We start from the raw sequence: 17,610 nt of genomic DNA on the forward strand, positions 1-17,610 counted from the left end.
CAGAGGAAGACTGGCATGGATGTTAGCTCAGTGACAATCTTTCTCAAGCGAAAACAGGAAGATTGGCAACAGATGCTAGCTTAGGGCCAATCTTCCTCACCAAAAAAAAAAAAATTATATGCATATTATATTATAAATATAATACATATATATATACACACACACATATATATATATATATAATTCCTGAGTCAACAGCTAGCACGACCCTTAGAACAAAAAATGATTGTGTTTTGACAACTTTTTTTCTTGCCTCACAGATTACAGAACCCAACTCTGACTCCAATTTCCTGACCCTGAGGAGTCTACGGGGCCCTGCCCACTGCTCTTCCCCCAGAGTTCCATGTGTTCTACTGTTGGCCTTAGTCCCAAACCACACCACGCCTGTGCCTGTGTCAGGGGGTGTGATTGCTGTGGCCCAGTGGGAAAGGGCTAAGCCCTCCCCACCCACCTCAGTGACTGGAGGGTTGGCCTTTCATCCTAAGCAAGCAATTCCGAGGTTAGAGCAAGTGTTGCTGGGTTGGCAGCCTCATCTGGTTCCTTCACCCCCCACTGCTTCCTGGAACTCTCTGGATGACATAATCCAAGAGACTCATGGGGATCCTTGGCCGGGAACTCTCTTCTCTGGTAAGAAGTTGACAAGCGAGAGAGGAGTGTTGGGCTCCTCAGCTGAGAGAGAGGGGACAGAAGATGTTTCCCTGGTGAAGGAAGTCGTCTCTGACACCTGCACAATGAAACAAAAACTCAACAAATCATCAGTCGAATCATCAAGGTTGGTTTTTCGCTATCTCAGGGATTCCCAAATCTGCCTGACTATCAGAATCATTTGAAGCATTTAAAAAAATAAAGTTAAACATATCCCTATGTTATTACACAGCAATTCCACTCCTAGGTGTTGCCTTGTGATAAATGAAAACATATTTATAGCAGCTTTATTCATCATAGTGGAAAACAACCCTAAAAAGCCCCTTGACATGTGCAGAGAGAAACAAACTGAGGCACAGCCACATGGTGGTGTGATAGATGACGTGAGTGGAACCAGATTAAAACAGAGCCAGAGCAGCCATTTCAGAGGAATTGCTTTGCACTTCTTGTTTTCTTTATCTTCCAAACTGGACCGAAATGCCAACATTCAAGAAGCCAGTAAAGACAAGAATGTCCTGTTTGTAAGGACTGATTAAATTGGACTTTGCTGTGACTCAATCACTAACCAACAAATGAAATATAAACCCAGCCTTGCCTCATCTAGCACCAATGAACTCTTCTTTAATACAATTTACCTCATCTTCCTCCCTTTTTCCCATAAAAATCCTGAGCCCCTCTCCTGTAATCAGGACACTATTTGGATTTCTACCTGAGTCTGTGCTCCCCGAATTGCAATTCTTTGACCTCAAACTAAACGCCTCTCTGCCTCTCATTTTGGTTCTTTATTTATTTTATTTTATTTTATTTTTAAAGATTGGCACCTGAGCTAACAACTGTTGCCAATCTTCTTTTTTTTTTTCTTCCCAAAGCCCCCCAGTACATAGTTGTATATTCTAGTTGTGAGTGCCTCTGGCTGTGCTATGTGGGACCCGCCTCAGCATGGCCTGATGGGAGGTGCCATGTCCGTGCCCAGGATGTGAACCGGCAAAACTCTGGGCCACTGAAGTGCAGCGCGTGGGCTTAAACACTCGGCCACAGGGCCGGCACTGGCTCTTTATTTTTAGGTTAACAGTGGAATACTACTTAGCAATCAAAAGGAATGAACTGCTGATATGATATGTGCCACAACATGGATGAAGCTCAAAACATTACAAGAAGCAAAAGAAACCAGACACAAAAAAGTGAATCCTGTGTGATTCTATTGACAGGACATTCAAGAACAGGCAAAGTTCATTATGGTGATGGAAATCCGAACAGCGGTGGTCTATGCAGGATGGGGGTTGACGTAACTTTCTGGGGCCATGGAGATGTTCCATATCTATAAATTAGTCAAAAGTCACACAATTACACTCTGAAGACCTGTGTATTTCACTGTAGATAAATTTTACCTTAGTTTAAAAAACAAAACTAAAAAGTATGTCCTCTGGCTCTTCTCATTGCTACTGAATCAGAATCTCCAGAGGTAGAATCTGGAAAGTTATATTTTAAAAAATCTCCCCAGGTGATTCTGATACACAGCCAGGTTTGGTTTGGGGAACCTTTGGCCCCTAAGGAAGCTTTGGCTGACTCATAGTTTGCCAGATTTGGGGGAAGTTATTGGGCTGCTACTGGAAAGAAAGACTATGATAAAAGCTATTGCTTACTGAGCACTTATGTTCTCAGATTCTCCCAGTAACCCAGCAAGGCAGGTAAGATTGTCTCCATATTACAGATAAAGAAACTGAGGGCAATACACTTGCCCACATTACACAACTGGTAAGTCGCAAAACTACTTAGCCCATCTTCCTTATACCTCATCTTTCCACAATTCACTCACTCACTCACTCATTCATTCAAACAATCAGAAACAAGTAAGTACTGTGTCCCTTCTGGGAGCCAGGCACTCTGTTGGGCATTATGCCACACCAACCTCCCTGAGCCAACTGTCAGGAGGAGTGACTGGTAAGCGGGAAGAAGTCTGCAAGGCAGCACTGACCTTTGCTTTGTAGACTTGAGGAGGAAAAAGGATCCCAGGCCTCTTTTGATGTTAATGATTCAGGTGGTTTGGGGAAAGGCAGGAGGTTTATGGTTATATAAGCATAACTAAAGGGAGCCTCTGTGTTGCTTACTTTGGGAACTTTCCAGAAGTTAACACCAATAGCAGGTCATGTTAAAAATTGGGTTAAAACCATTATCAAATTATGAATAATTCACAAGGTAGCCCCTGTTACCCATTACATTTTGTTCTACATAATTGCTTCCTGGAAATCTGTTCCCAGTGTGGGGAATTGGGAGTATCCATGAAATTGAATATTTCTGCCTTTGACAAGTAAATTTAAGCAAAATTGGAAATTAGTTTTGGTCCACTGCTGCCTATCTCCTTTGAGTTGATAAGACTGGTCCTTTCCCCCAGCAAAATAACCAAGCAAGCACAAAAGGGTCTAGGTCCTTGGAAAGGGGAGTCGGCCCCTGTTCCTACTCACCCCTGGCAGTGTCCCAAGGGCTCTAAATATTGAGGAGGATTTGGGATGGGATGGGAGGCTGGAGGAGGGATGTCTGGGGGAGAATCAGAGTCAAACCACAAAATGTATTCTGGATGGTGTGATCTAATGATGGGAATGACCAGAATAACAAGAGTAATCTTTTTTAAAATTGAAATGTAATTTACATACCAAAAATTCACCCTTTTACAAGTCACTTTACCCCAGCCCCTGGGGACCATTAACCTACTTTCTGTGTTTATAGGTTTGCCTGTTCTGAACATTTCATAGAAGCGGAATCATACAATATGTGGCCTTTGTGACTGGCTCCTTTCACTTAGCATAACATTTTCAAAGTTCATCCATGTTGTAGCATGTATCAGAACTTCATTCCTTTTTATTGCTAAATAATATTCTACTGTATGGACATATCACATTTTGTTTATCCATTCATTAGTTAATTGAAATTGGGTTGTTTCTCCTTTGTGGCTACTATTAATAATGCTACTACGAACACTCATCTTCAGGTTTCTGTGTGAATATACGTCTTCAGTTCTCTTGGGTATGCACCTAGGAGTAGGATTACTGGGACATAAGGTAACATCTGTTCTTTTTTTTTGAGGAAGTCACTGTTTTCCACAGTGGCTGCACCATTTTATATTCCTACCAGCCACGTACAAGAGTTTTGCCCCTTTCTAGCAATACCTCCTTTCTCTAGCAATACCCTTGTTTTATCTTCCTTGTCAAAATTTATCTGATCTATGTACCAGTTAGCTTACTTGAAAATCTAATCTACATTCCTCATCTCATGTGTTTTCCCTCTGGATAACACATCCACAATTTAAGAAGAGCTTCCTGGAGATATAATAATACATTATTTAGGACACATCCAAATTCAAACTTACTGAAGCACAAAGAGGATTTATTTGCTTATGTGGCCAAGAAGATAGCGGAACAGCTTACAGACTCTAAGGGGGAGTTACAGGAACCAAGGCTTCAGCTTCAAGGTGAATCTCTCTCTTTCTAGCTCTTATCATCCCCACCCTTCCGAATCTCCCTCTTGTTTCTTGTTGCTTTGGTGCCCTCTTTCCATGATACTGTCTCCATCTCTTATCCCTATAGCCTCTGCTTGGCCCCATTCCACATCAGGCTCTCTCCACGTGCAAGAATGATGGCCACCAGCAGCTCAGACTTACATCCTCTCAGCGTAGAGGCCCGGGATAGTTTTAGAGGTAGCGACAGGGACTCTCTCTCTCCCAGCATCATTATGTCATGCCCATCCTTGGATCAATCATGTGTCCAGGAAAATGAAGTCTAATGTTTGGCCCCCACTGGCTCCCACACCCACATCTGTGGCCAGATCAGAAGAAGGGGGATAGATGTATGAGGGTAGGTGGTGGGAGGGACATGCTGGGTAACCAGAAAGAATTGCTGCCAAAGACCTTAATTCAAAGGGGAAATGCGAGTGTTAGAAATTTCCAATATCATAGACAGATAGAAGGATATTGTGGGGCAGGAAGGACCTGAAAACAAACTCATAGCTTATTCTGTCTGTGTCTGGAGCCAGCCCTGGTCTGGATAGTGCCCTGGGGTAACAGAGGATACTGAGTCCCTAGAAACCCAACTGGCACTCTTCAAATTATAGGGCAACATGCATCGCCACAGCACTCATGGAGACCAGGGCAGCCCCGTCACCTAATCTGATTACTGCCTCTTTAGTCATTTCACTCTGTTGCAATTTTACTTTTTCCAAGTGAGTGGAATGAAATCTTTTTTAGAAAATGGAGGAACAACTTCAGTAATTGAAAGCACTTTCTATTCTACTCTCAGTGGGTTCCAAAATCCAAGAAGGACTCTCAAAGGATTTCCAAAACTTGTCAAATAAGGTTAAATGGCTATTAAAGCCCACACATTAAAAAGAAAAAGTGAGCTGAATCCTCAGATGTTAGAGCTGGAGGACCCTGGGGGGACCACCTAGCCCCCGACGGGTTTTATAGAGGGAAAAACTAAACCCAGAGGGGGAAGGGGTGTGTCTGGTCAGCAGATGAAAAGCAGCAGAGCTAGCACTAAATCCAGACCTCCCAGCCCAGGCCCTTTCTTCTTGACCAGGCCTCTTCTTATCTGCACTCTCCCTTAGGAGCACAAACTTAGCTTTAAGAAATACGGCCCCAGATACATACTAAGGGCATAAGAAGGAGGTGCTGAACGGATGCAAGGACTTTCTAGTTTTAATTCACTCTTCGGGCACTGCAGGAACGCAGTCTACGCCTTGGGGACTATTTCTTGCTGAAATCAGCAGTGCTTGTGCCATAATCTAGCTCTGAGTCACACACTGCACAGGAAGCATCTTAATGAGATTCCTCTGCGTGAGAGAGAAGAGCACTTGAGGGTGAGGAACAGAAAGAGGTGCAGACATTTTTGGAACTGCAATAAAGAGCTGAAATCAACAGACGTGATCTGAGCACTGACGATGTATAATGTTCTGTGGGCAGTACAAAGACGATTCGGACAATCCTCACCTTGAACATTTACAATCCAGTCACTCAGGAGAGGAGACACGTTTCTGGGACATATTTTGCGTGTGTGTGTGTGTGTGTGTGCATGAATTTGTAAGAACTCTTTATAATAAGAGTTTAGTTCTTGTCTGTCTTACAAGTTGAAAATATTTCTCTCTAGCTTTCATTTGTCTTTTAACTTGTTTTCCTCTTCTGAAGTATTCAATATTCATATGTGATCATATCTATCAATCATTTCTTTTTCTTTTTAAGATTTTTTTTTTTAATTTTCCTTTTTCTCCCAAAGCCCCCTGGTACACAGTTGTGTATTTTTAGTTGTGGGTCTTTCTAGTTGTGGCATGTGGGATGCCACCTCAGCATGGCCTAACGAGTGATGCCATGTCCTCGCCCAGGATTCGAACCAGTGAAACACTGGGCCGCCAAAGCAGAGCGCACAAACTTAACCACCCAGCCATGGAGCCAGCCCCAATCATTTCTTTTGTGTTGCCTAAGCTTTGGTGTCATAATTCAATATCCTTCTTTTTTTTTTTTTTTTAAAGATTTTATTTTTTCTTTCTCTCCCCAAAGCCCCCCGGTACACCATTGTATATTTTTAGTTGTGGGTCCTTCTAGTCATGGCATGTGGGATGCCGCCTCAGCATTGCTTGATGAGTGGTGCCATGTCCACACCCGGGATCCAAATTGGTGAAAGCCTGGGCCGCCAAAGCGAAGTGTACGAACTTAACCACTTGGGCAGGGGGCCGGCCCCTCAATATCCTTCTTGACTTCAATTTTCTTTATCTGAATTTTCTTCCAATACTTTTGTACACTTAAATATTTAAACTATCTGGAATTTATTTAATGTGGTGTAAAATGTCAGGTAGGGATCCAAGTTTTTGTTGCTGTCTTTCTCCCAAATGGTTAATCGGTTATCACTTACACATCAATAACACTTATTAACTATTAATTCTCTTTACTCCCAGTAATGTTTTATAGAGGTCCCGACTGGGAGGATGTATACTTGCTTGTTGTTTTCAAATACATGTGCAAATCCATGATACTTTTCCCTTCAAAAGTTGGAGTTCGATTTCCCTCCCCTTGAGTGTCCAGTGGCCTTCATAACTTCTAGTGAGTAAAGTACCTTTCTTTTTAATCTTTGACCCCACTTCTTCAGGCGTCTGACCCCTGAACCCCCTTGCAGGAGCATCGTCTCTGCGCGAACCATCATGAGGGGTCGGTAGCTCTTCCTAGCCCCAGAGCAGAGTGTTTCCTGGGGGTGGAATAGCTGCTTCTGAGCTATATCAGGTCACCTGGGCCCTCAGGCAGCTCTGATTTGCCCTGAATCTTGGGAAGTCCATTTTGAATAGTTCCATCAGCGTCTTGCTATAAGCCCCCCTCTCTGTAAAGTGCTCAAGTCCAGTTCAAAGAAGGGGAAGGGGGCACAAGTCCTTCTGTCTACTTCCAGTCCTTGCTTCACCCTCTCACAGAGTAAACATCCCACATCAATGGATGGAGACCAGTGGGGCTGTTGGGGATATGGATTATCAGCACTAATACCAGCCAAGTCACAATGCTCTGCTCTTCCCCCATCCCTTTTTATAGACCCCACCTGAGGCCCCCTCTGGTCTCTCTGGCTCATCCAGTTAGCACTTGCCCTCTCACAGATACACTTTTCCCTTTCTTGTTCTAAATATCTCCTTGGGAAACCCAACAGCTCCCTCTCTGCCCCAGAGGAACATGACCTGCCTGTGCTTTTGGATTATAGATGACCTAGCATTCTCATGGAGCTAGTGTCTCCTGCACTTTAGATCTAGGAAGGAGAAACTCTGTGTTCTAGAGAGAATTCTCTTTCGCTCTTGGCTTCCAATCGGCATTCATTGATAAGAGAGAGGTTTTTGTTGTCAAAGGTGGGAAGGGAACCGCTCAGCAGGAGAGCTTGGCAGCCTTAAATCATGCGTATCATCCTTTTAACTAGCAACTCCACCACTAGAAAAATCGTAAGGATCTAAGCAAAGATTTAACGGCTAGAGTGCTCATTATAACATTGTTTAAATAGTGAAAAATTGTCAATAGCCTAAATGCTCAAGAAGGGAGTTGATTAAATCATAGCACATCCATAAAATGGAACATTATTTAGCTTTTGAAAACTGCTCTAGATGAATACTCTTAGACATGGACAGATGGTCATGATAAATTGTTAGAAAAAATATTATTGTAGCAGGATGCCATTTTTATCAGTATATAGACTGATAAATGTATGTATGGATACATATCAAATGTTAACAGTAGCTGATTTGAGAAGATGGGTATTTTTATCGTCTTCATTTTGCCTATGTGTATGTTTTACACATTGTCTAGGTGGGTGTTATTACCTTGCAAAGAGAATAAAATGGTAAGAATTATTTTCACATCAAAACTCGACTGCCTCTCTACCACACTGGCTAAAAACAAAAGGACTGACATTACCAAGCATTGGTGACGATGTGGAGCAACTGGGACTCTCCTCCACGGCTGATGGGAATGTAAATAGTCACAAACACTTTGGAAAACTGTTTGGGAGTATTACTAAAGCAAAATATACATCTACCCCATGGCCCAGTTCCTTTCCTGGCTATACACCAATAGCAATGAGTGTTTATGTACACCAAAGTGCATGTACAGAATCATTCATTATAGCTTTATTAACAATAGCCCAGGGCCAGCCCGTTTATTAACAATAGCCCGTGGCCAAGTGGTTAAGTTCACGCGCTCTGCTTCGGTGGCCCAGGGTTTCGCAGGTTCTGATCCTGGGTGCGGACGTGGCACCGCTCATCAAGCCATGCTGAGGCGGTGTCCCACATGCCACAACTAGAAGGACCCACAACTAAAAATATACAACTATGTACCAGGGGGCTTTGGGGAGAAAAAGGAAAAATAAAATCTTAAAAAAAAAAAACCACACACAATAGCCCAGTACTGGGACACCACCAACGTGCATCAGCAATAGAATGGGTAAAATAAATTGCTGCCAACTCTACCACAGAACACGACAGAACAGTGAAAAGAACATACTACTTTAACACACAACATGGATGAATTTCACAGATTTAATGTTGAGTGAAAAAAGCCCGGTACTAAAAAGTACATACCATATTATTCCATTGACATAAAGGTCAAGAACAGGCCAAACAAATCTATGATGACAGAGATCAGAATAGGGGTCACCTTTAGGATGGTCTTGATGGGAAGGGAACATGAGGGAGCCTTCTAGGGTGCTGGGAATGTTCCATATCAGTGCTGTCCATAAAAAATATAACGCAAGCTGTATATGTAAGTTAAAATTTTCTACTAGCCATATTAAAAAAGCTAAAAATAAACAGGTGAAATTAATTTTAATGATATATTTTTATACAAAATATTGTCCTTTGGACATTTCATCACTATGTAAAAGTTCTCAATGATATATGTTCCCTTTTTTTGTACTAAGTTGTCAAAAGTGGCACATCTCAGTTCCCACTGGCCACACTTCAACTGCCCCACGGCCGCAGTGGCTGCTAGCTACAGCATTGAAAGCACAAGACTATATCTCCATCCAAGTGGGGGCTTCATGGCTGTATCCTTATATAAAAATTCATCAAGCTGTTTAAGATTAAAAAGTTATACCTCAATAAAATACATAAATAATTTAAAAATAAGCCTTTAAAAAAAGAGGGTTAGGAGACACATCAAGCAAAGAAAAGCTGTGGCTAACCAGCCCCCTCTGGGACGGAGGATACTGTTCAGAGTTCCAAGGCAGGGCCTCAAGTCAGCTGATTTGCCTGCCCAACAGCGGCTGGACCCAGGGTGTGGTGGAGCAGGGTGAAAGCAGCTCCATTAAAAGAAGGAAGAACAGGAACTTGGGGAGAATGCCTTAATGCTACCAGGAGTGTTTCTACACAGCACCTTCTAATTGTTTGCCCCCAGAGTTGAAGAGAATGCTCTGGGTCTCATGCAGGAGAGAAGCAGGTGAGATCCTAACCCACTGGCCAGGAAGATCCCCCCCTGGCCACAGCTGATCCTTGTTCCCTTCAAGCCTGAGAGGACCCACCTCCCACATCTACTTTTAGTACCGTAGTTTAGGCCGGGGCTCCCAAGGTAAGGCACATATAACCGATGATTTTAGTGGTATACCAGTAATTTTTTTTACTGTTTATTTATTTAAAAGTGTGTGTGTGTAAATATGTGTATGTATACAATGAAACATAAAATCCATGACTTCATAGATAATAACTGATTAGGGTAATGCCAAAGTTTAAAAGCTGACTGTAAAGAAAAATATTAAGTAAGTAATACAGAGGGTACATAGATACAGCAACCAAAAAATCATGCAGTGGTATGCAAATTTTTAAATGTTAGAAAACAGTAGTTTATACACCACCCTCCCTCCGTGAAATGATCCTGCAGACCTAGGCTTTTTGGAGTGGGGAAGGCGGAGGTACTCCAGGGACTGATCCACGTGGGTGAAATAGGAAAAAAAGAAGATCAGCAATTTGTTTAGAATCTCTCCAAGAGGCATCAGAAACTGGCTGGTTGGAAAAAAATTATCTATTTGCTGAAAAAACCAAGACCTTAGAGAAAACGAACGGTACAGTTCTCTCCAAAGGAGCTTCTATTGTAGTCACAATAGAGACTCTTCTTTGCTCTCCTGGGGCAAAGGGAAAAGGCCCCCACTCCTCACCCAGGGGACACCCCAGAGCCATGCACTTCCCGGGTTGGCAGACCTCCCCATGTGGGCACTTCCTGTTTGTGAGGCCAAAGACAAAACGACTGCCTACAGGACTGAGCACAGGCGGGGCCATCTGACAGGCTGAAGGACGGACAGAGAGGAAAGCCATGGGGAAGTGCACACCCATGAACACTGCATTGGAGGAACAAATAAAGATGTGGAGCAGCACCCTAACTTTGAGTGGCCGCCCTCTTTCTTAAGTGTATTAGTAGATCATTTGGGGAATTTGTCTTTCCTATCAATATTCCACAAGTCCTTTCTTTTCTTTTTTCCTGTTTCTGACCAGAATGCTTCCCAACTTGCATAGAATTACCTTCGGATACCACAGCTAACCATCAGGGTGTTGCAGACGAAGCAGGAAGTAAGGGCTTTGCCTGGGCGTGAGTTCCTTGGGGCCCACTGTGCCCTCTGGGAAGAGAAGCCCCCGAGTTCAGAAAGCACACGGAGTTTCCCCACTATTCCTCCAGTGCCCTTTAAGCCCAGAGCCCGGTGTGTGGCCGGTGTAGACGGGGACACAAAAACGTCACCTCCTTGTTCTTAATGAAGCTTAGTCCAACCGGGAACAGAGGAACAAAAGCACTAAAATGGCAAAAGGAAGCCAAGAGGGAGGGGAGGCTAGGGGTGGGCTGCGGAAGGAACAAGCCACTCTGATGGCCCACCCTGGCTCACAGGACAGCCTTGGGGGATGCATTTGATATCCCTCCTCAGAGCTCCCCACCATATGGATGGGCCATAATGGTAATGAGAAGTGTTGCTATTTATTGACAATGTACTGTGTGCCAGGCACGATGCTGGGTGCTCTCCATGCATGATCTCATTTGGCAGAGAGGTTGAGAGCACAGGCTCCGGAGTTACTCACTCAGTCAGCATGTTTTATTAAAAGCCTACTACGTGCCAGGTGCTGTTCTAGGCACTGGGAAACAGCAGTGCCAAGATAAGTCCCTACTCTAAGGAGTCACGCCTGAGGCTTCACTTGGACCAGGTTTGGGTTTCAAACCTGTGTCTGCCTTTCACTAGGTGATTGGCCATTAGCCCCTCTGGGCCTCAGTCTCTACATCTATGAAATGGAAAAAAAAAAAAAGAAGAAGAAAAGAAAAAATTTGTCTTCAAAGTTTGTGTGAGGATTACATGAAACATACGTGTTAAAGTTCTTAGAGCAGAGCCCAGCACACAGTAAAGGCTCAGTAAATACTGGCTGTTATTTACAACGCTTAAGGTAGGTACTCTATGGCCTCCATTTTTTAAAATTGTGGTAAAATATACATTTTACCACATTTTAAAGTATTTTAACTGTTTTTAAGTATACAGGTCAGTGGCAGTAAGTACCCTCACATTGCTGTGCAACCATCACAACCGCCCATCTCCAGAACTTTTTCCATCTTCCCAAACTGAAACTTGGTATCCATTAAAAACAACTTTCCATTTTTCCCTTCCTCCAACCCCTGGCAATCACCATTCTATTTTCTGTCTCTATGAATTTGACTACTCTAACTACCTAAGATAAATGGAATCTTACAGTATTTATCCTTTTGTGACTGGCTTATTTCACTTGGCATAATGTCCTCAAGGTTCATCCATATTGCAGCATGTGTCAGAATTTCCTTGCTTTTAAAGGCTGAATAATATTCTATCATATGTATAGACCATATTTGTGTATGCATTCATCTGTCAGTGGACACTTGGGTAGTTTCTACCTTTTGACCATCGTGAACAATGCTGCTATGAACATGCATATACAAATATCTTTTTGAGTCCCTGCTTTTAATTCTTTTGGGTATATACTTAGAAGTGGAATTGTAGGTTCATATGATAAATCCATTTTTAATTTTTTGAGCAAATGCCATACTGTTTCCCATAGCAATGCACCATTTTACATTCCTACCTGTAGTGCTCAAGTGTTCCCATTTCTCCACATCCTTGCCAACACTTATTTTCTGGTTTTTGATAATAGCCATCCTAATGTGCAAAGTGAGATCTCCTTGTGGTTTTGATTTGCATTTCCCTACTGGTTAGCAATGTTGAGCATCTTTTCATGTGCTTATTGGCCTTTTGTATATCTTCCTTGGAGAAATGTGTATCCAAGTCCTTTGCCCATTTTCAAATTTGAGTTGTTTGTTTTTGTTGTTGTTGAGTTGTAGCAAGGTATTTTACATGCATTTATTCCTTTCTTCCCACAACGCCCCTAAAGCCTCCTCTTAATCCCCCTGCCAGGCACAGACTCAGCCCTGCCTCCTATGTCGGCATCACCAAGGCAGACCAGACTGATAAATGAAATCTGCAATGGGAGCTAGAGACAAGAGAGAAACAAATGCAGAAAGGAGGGAGGGGAAGGCCAGGCAAGAGGATAAACACACAAGCTCCAATTCTCTCAATCCAGTCCATGCTAAATTAGGTACAAACCGTCTGTGCCTCAACTGCAAACATGAAGTGATTCACATGAATTTCATCTCTGAACTTCACAAAGGGAATAGGGTCTTCACACATTCTAGGAGCACCAACAATGGAAGAGCAATAGCAAAGACCAGAAGAAATACGAAAAAGAGGGGAGGACCTGGAAAGGTGTTAGGGTCTGTGCAAGCAGCCTTCTAGGAGCAGAAACGTGTCTGGGGAGAGAAGCAGGAAGAGTGATTGCTCCCCCATCACATTCTCCAGACGTGGAGTCTTAGAACAGCAGTGTAATAAGTTGATGTTCATAAGGCAAGCGCTGCATGATGAAAACTGCTGTGAAGACATGTGAGAGCAAAATCAGGAGACTCCTAAAAAGGCAGCCATCCATGAGGCACTATTTAAACATACTTGCTCCCCTGACTGGGACCCCAGCCTTCCCCAGCCTCTTTCCCCTTGATATTAAAGTAAGACTGTAGCTCTTCACCAGGAAACATGCTAAATGCAGGCTCATGGGCACCATATCCAGAGGTAGGGCCTCGGCGGGCCTGGGGTGGGGGTCAGAACCTGCATTTTCACCCAGCTGCCCACCACACGATGTCAATGGCTGGAGCCCACACTTTCAGCCCCTCTGGCTACTCTCAGCGGCAGAGACTCCTCTGCGCTTTCCCCCGTCTGCAGTACAGCCATCACAGTCTCTGTTCCCCTCTCCTTCCCCCAGTCCTGGCGGGGACTCCTGAGATTATGAGCAGAACAATTAGGGGGTGATGACTCATTTATTCCATGAGAACAGGATTCCTCCCTTCCCAAAAGAATTTCCTAAGGGACACTTTTATTTTTTAGGCGCTTGCCCGTAAGTGTTTGTTTGCCACATTAAGAGTGTGAGGGAAAAGTTTGGCAGATGGCATTCAGGGGAGAGATGGAGAGCATTTAAGAGCCACGGCAAACCAAACACCACTGAGCAATAAAGACAAAATGAGAATCATAAGCCAAACCTATAAAGAGAATAGGATTCGGTTCATATACTTGTCAAGAAAACATCCATTTGTAACTGTAATAATAATGACGCATGAGTCTCATCAGCCAGGCACTGTGCTTTATTCATTAATTCATTAAAAGCATATTCACATAGGAACAAGCGCATAAATAAACAAGGACAAAAATATAAACAGAGGCCGCATTTACAGATGGTCGCAGGTCTGTCAAGCCATGTAGCCTTGTGGTTTAGCACAGGAGCTCTAGACAGCCTCAGGTTCAAGTCCTGCTCTGTCGTTCATCAGCTGTGTGACCCTAGTAAGAAACGTCTCCAGGCCTTAGTTTCCTCATCTGTCAAATGAGGAAGCACGTCCCTCACAGGACTGCTCTGAGTAAGTGAGATAATAACATGCAAAGCTCTTAGCATAGGCCCTGGCACGTAGTAAAGCAGCTTACGAGTGTCCTTCATGGTCGTTTTCCTTATCGTTGCTGCCAGAGTAGAGTGAGCCCTCTGTCCTGAAGTAGGGCCAGTTGAGTCTGTAGCCACCTCTGACTTTGCACATCCCCAGGAAGATCCATAGGGATCCAGGGGTGCTGCCAGGCCAGCGTAATCGCTGAGGGAGCACCCAGAGCTGGAAGCGACCTGCGTCCAGCATTTACGCTAGATGACTCTCTCTGCACAGAGAGCATGTCCTAGAAACTGCAGAGACCTATAAAATATTGCTTTAAGAATAAATGAAAAATTGAAAAAAAAGAAACAGAGTAATTCAAAAAAGAATAATGAGATTGTAGACAGACAGTGCCTGCCACACAGCAAATATACAATCATTATTGGGCTTTTTTTTTTTTTTTTATTTAGGAAGATTAGCCCTGAGCTAACATCTGCCACCAATCCTCCTCTTTTTTGCTGAGGAAGATTGGCCCTGAGCTAACATCCGTGCCCATCTTCCTCTATTTTTATATGTGGGATGCCTGCCACAGCATGGCTTGACAAGTCGTGCGTATGTCTGCACCCTGGATACAACTGGCGAACCCTGGGCCACCGAACTGGAACGTGCAAACTTAACTGCTGTGACACTAGGGTCAGCCCCAGGTATTATTATCATCTATAATTTTATAAAATATTTGCTGCAGTGTCTCTAAAAACATGACCTCATTAATAATAATTAGCATTAATTGAGCACCTACTCCTGGAGCCACCTCTTGGGTCCGGATAGCCAAGACTTTCACCTTTTCGTGATGACAGCATTCCATTTTCCTTTGGGGGACCTTCTCCCCTCCATCCCACGGTCCTGGCGGGGCTGCCAATAACAGTCGTCTAATCCAGCCCCTGATAGTCCCCTGAAAGCCTAATTAGCCCAAGGCCACCAGGAAGGAGCCTGCAGGTGGATGCAGTGAGGTGTGGCATTCGAGAGGACCCATGAAAGGAGGGCAGCCCCTTTGTAAGTTTTGGGTTCAGCTCAAGGATTCCAAGGAGGGTGAAAGGGAAGCAGGAATCAGTTCTGACTGGTTGCTCTTCGGACTCAGGACTGAGAGAAGCAGAGATTAACTAGGGACGGAATGCGGTCATGGGGCAGGGTGGCTGAGCGGTTGAGCATTCCCAGAAATAGATGAGAATAGCAAAGCAGGCCTTGCTTTTGCCTTTTATCGTAGGTCAGAAACCGGAGGGGACCCAAAGAGGAGTCCTTTAGCCACCTCACAGCTGCTGCATGACTCTGGGAGCAGCATTTTTTCCTGTTGGCTTTGCAGCTGGCTTTATCTTCTCTGTCCTCCCAGCCGGCTATTTCTTTTTCAGTCTAAGCTGATTTTTACTCAGTCCCAAACGAGGTTTTGCTCTTTTAGCCCCAACTGTGACTTTGTACAAAGACACTCTTCCTCAAAACACCTGACTGTTATTTGCTAGAAAATGGTCACAATGAGAATTCAAACCTCTGATGACTGTGACGTGAAGGAACCCTTTGGAGCTGTGCAAAGCCCAACCTTCAGTTACAAGCAGCACCGTGCCACACACGCCCTGAGCTGGGGCAGTGAGGCCTTGGGAGCTCAGCAGGGAGCTCTCAGGTGGGAGCAGGGTCATGGAAGGCAGAGCCCCAGGGGAGCCAGAGCCACAAGCCGCTGGTGCTGAGATGCATGTCGCTGCCTGGCCTCTTCCTGGCCTCCCAGAGGACTGGCTGTCAGTTTTTCTTTCATCCATTCTGGGTGCTCTCTCAATCTTCTTCCAGTAATCCTTGTTAAACCAAGCCGCTCAGTTTCTGCTGCTTGCCATCCCGGAACCCACAAGGACATATCTCTTTCTGTAGGTCCATGTTGGCTGCTGGGGATGGACAGGAATAAGATGCAGGCCCACCTGGATGAATTCACGGCCTACTCGTGATTAGGGGGTGATTATTCTCATGACAAGAAGATTCTTCCCCTTGTAAAAATAATTTGCTCCTAGGTCTTCCTTTTCTCTCCTTATTCCTCCTTCTGTAAACTCCACGGTGGCTCCTTCTATCCCCAGTGCCTGGCCCACAAGCCCTCAACAGATTCATTGAATGAATGGATGGATGGTGTGATCATCTCCATGTCTACAGATAAGGAAACTGAACTTTAAAGAGGCTTATAACACATGCTATCAACAAATGACAGAGCAGAGATTCAAAACCAGGTCAGGCTGCATCTTCTCTCCACCACACCATGCTGTTTCTCTTATTCACCCTAGAAAGGAGCTCTCTGCTTTTCTTGGATAGGAGAAAGTCAAGGTACTGAGGAAAGACTCTAATATCAAAATATCACATTCTGATTTGGCGGTTCCTTAAAAAGTTAAACACAGAATTATCATATGACCCAGAAATTTCACTCCTAGGTATACTGAAGACAGGCAGACCTGAAAACAGGTACTCAAACGTGTACACAAGTACACACATGTTCACAGCAGCACTATCTGCAACGGCCAAAAGGCAGAAACAGCCCACAGCTCCATCACTGAATGAATGGATAAACAAATTGTGGTATATGCATAAAATGGAACATTATTAACCAGAAAAAGGAATGAAGGGACCGGCAGGTGCCGGGTGTAGCATTTACATTAGCGCTTTGCTTTGGTGGCCTGGGGTTCGCTGGTTCAGATTCTGGGTACAGACCTACCTACCGCTTGTCACGCCATGCCACGGCAGGCGTCCCACATATAAAATAGAGGAAGATGGGCACAGATGTTAACTCAGCGCCAATCTTCCTCAAAAAAAAAAAAAAGGAATGAAGTACTGATACATGTTACAGCATGGGTAAACCTCAAAAACATTATGTTAAGTGAAAGAAGCCAGACACAAAATGGAAATGATTCCTTTTATATGAAATATCCAGAATAGGTAAATCCACAGAGGTGGAATACAGATTTGGTGGTTATCAGGGGTGAGGGGAGGGGAAAATGGAGAGACACTGCTGAATGGGTAGGGGGTTTCTTTTCGGGGTGATGAAAGTTTTGGAGCTAAATAGAAGTGATGGTTATACATCATTGTGAGTGTACTAAATGCCACTGAATTGTTCACTTTAAGATGGTTAATTTTATGTTATGTGAATTTCATCTCAATTTAAAAAATCACATTCCAGGAGCTATGCTGGTACTCAGGAACACCAAATGTTTCCCATGGCACCTTTCTCAGCCCCAGGCATACAGTAGGCGCTCAACGAATGCTTGATGCTTTTAATTGGTGTTTTGGCTGTGCTGAAGAAGCCCTCTTTTGGAGGCAGTATGCTCGAATGGCTAGGAGTACAGACGGCCTGGATTCAAATCAGATCAGCCACTTATGTGACCTTGGGTCAATTTCTAAACCTCTGTATAGTTTTCTCATCAGTAAAACTGGAATAATTGTGCCTACCTCATAGGGTTGTTCGAAGGACTACACAAGATTATAATGCATACAAAACA

General features: G+C 43.9%; 1 long non-coding RNA gene across 4 annotated transcripts in view; it reads right to left on the reverse strand.

Moving 5' to 3' along the window:
- LOC106836972 (uncharacterized) overlaps window positions 1–17,610 on the reverse strand; it is a 42,087-nt gene that overhangs the window by 16,734 nt on the left and 7,743 nt on the right. For 2 of the 4 annotated variants that reach the window (XR_011505797.1, XR_011505796.1), the window contains exon 2: window positions 452–724. This is a non-coding gene — a long non-coding RNA (uncharacterized lncRNA). Of the gene's footprint in view, window positions 1–167; window positions 725–14,560; window positions 16,271–17,610 lie in introns of those variants that run through there. The other 2 variants (XR_006534502.2, XR_011505798.1) reach the window with 2 other exon arrangements.

This window comes from Equus asinus, chromosome 9 (genome assembly GCF_041296235.1).
Source record: "Equus asinus isolate D_3611 breed Donkey chromosome 9, EquAss-T2T_v2, whole genome shotgun sequence".
Lineage (NCBI taxonomy): Eukaryota > Metazoa > Chordata > Mammalia > Perissodactyla > Equidae > Equus > Equus asinus.